General features: G+C 42.1%; 1 long non-coding RNA gene across 1 annotated transcript; it reads right to left on the bottom strand.

Annotated features, from left to right (window-relative positions):
* Positions 1-256: 256 nt before the first annotated feature.
* LOC310928258 lies at positions 257-936 on the bottom strand. The gene is made up of 2 exons (XR_014592851.1): positions 593-936; positions 257-451 (listed from the first exon to the last, which is right to left on the bottom strand). It is a non-coding gene; the product is annotated as an uncharacterized lncRNA (long non-coding RNA).

Genomic DNA, 936 nt, shown 5'->3' with positions numbered 1-936 from the left:
TTTTAATGTGTACTCTTGAATATGATGGTAAAACATTTTCCTTTGTGAATAATAAAGTTATTTTTTTTCACCTTCACACCCTGCATGCATTTGTACATTTTTGTAAAGTAAAGACTTGAGGAAGGAGGCTGAATAGTTACTGATTTTATTAATTCTGAAATGTTTATCAACCCTTTTCTCCAAATTAAATCACTTTTCATCTAATAATACTGTAATAGAGGAACACTAAGGGCTAGAAAATAAACCACAACATATATGAATTTAGATTTTTAATATTAATAGTCATAAAAAGAAAAATCAGACTTATTATCAACAGTCTTCATAGACAGTACTGTTTTCAGGAGCTGCGTATGTTCTTCTCAACAACACAGGCAGGTAAAACAAGACGATCGTCTTTCCCCAGTCTGTGGATCCACTCCAGTGATGGTAAGGTGTTAGGTGATATGACTGTCTGTAAAACAATGATTATAGCGTTAGCGAATCGAAGTATCTGTTCGTACATGTAAATGAACTGTAAATATGCTAACGTTAGTTCAGCTGGCGTCACATATAAACATGGATAAATGCGGTGGTAAAAAAAAAAAATACTCACTTTATATTGAGGCGGCCGTTTATCCCGTTTCCTTCATCCACCGGACCAGCGCCCGCTACCCCCGTTGCCCGCCCGGCCGAGTTGGAGCGAGCTGCTCCAGGTCCGGCCAGTGCCAGGCCGAAGTGTGTGCAGCTTCGCTCCGCTGCGGCAGCCAGAGCCCGCGGCGGCACATTCAAGTGCCCACAAAAAGTTCTCCAGGTACCCGGTTCCGGCCGCGGGCAACGCCAAAAAGCAGGTCCTTTCCCTCGCAGCCATATCAGTTTGAAAACTACATTCTGTCATTGTCTTCTGAGTTTACAAGGCCAAATTAAAGAGAGCGAGAGCCGGTGGTAGCTTTTAGCAAA

Source organism: Microchirus variegatus (assembly GCF_963457635.1).
Source record: "Microchirus variegatus genome assembly, chromosome: 6".
In the NCBI taxonomy this organism is placed as follows: domain Eukaryota; kingdom Metazoa; phylum Chordata; class Actinopteri; order Pleuronectiformes; family Soleidae; genus Microchirus; species Microchirus variegatus.
Note: the sequence above shows the minus strand (reverse complement) of the source record. Positions and strands in the feature narration are given on the sequence as shown.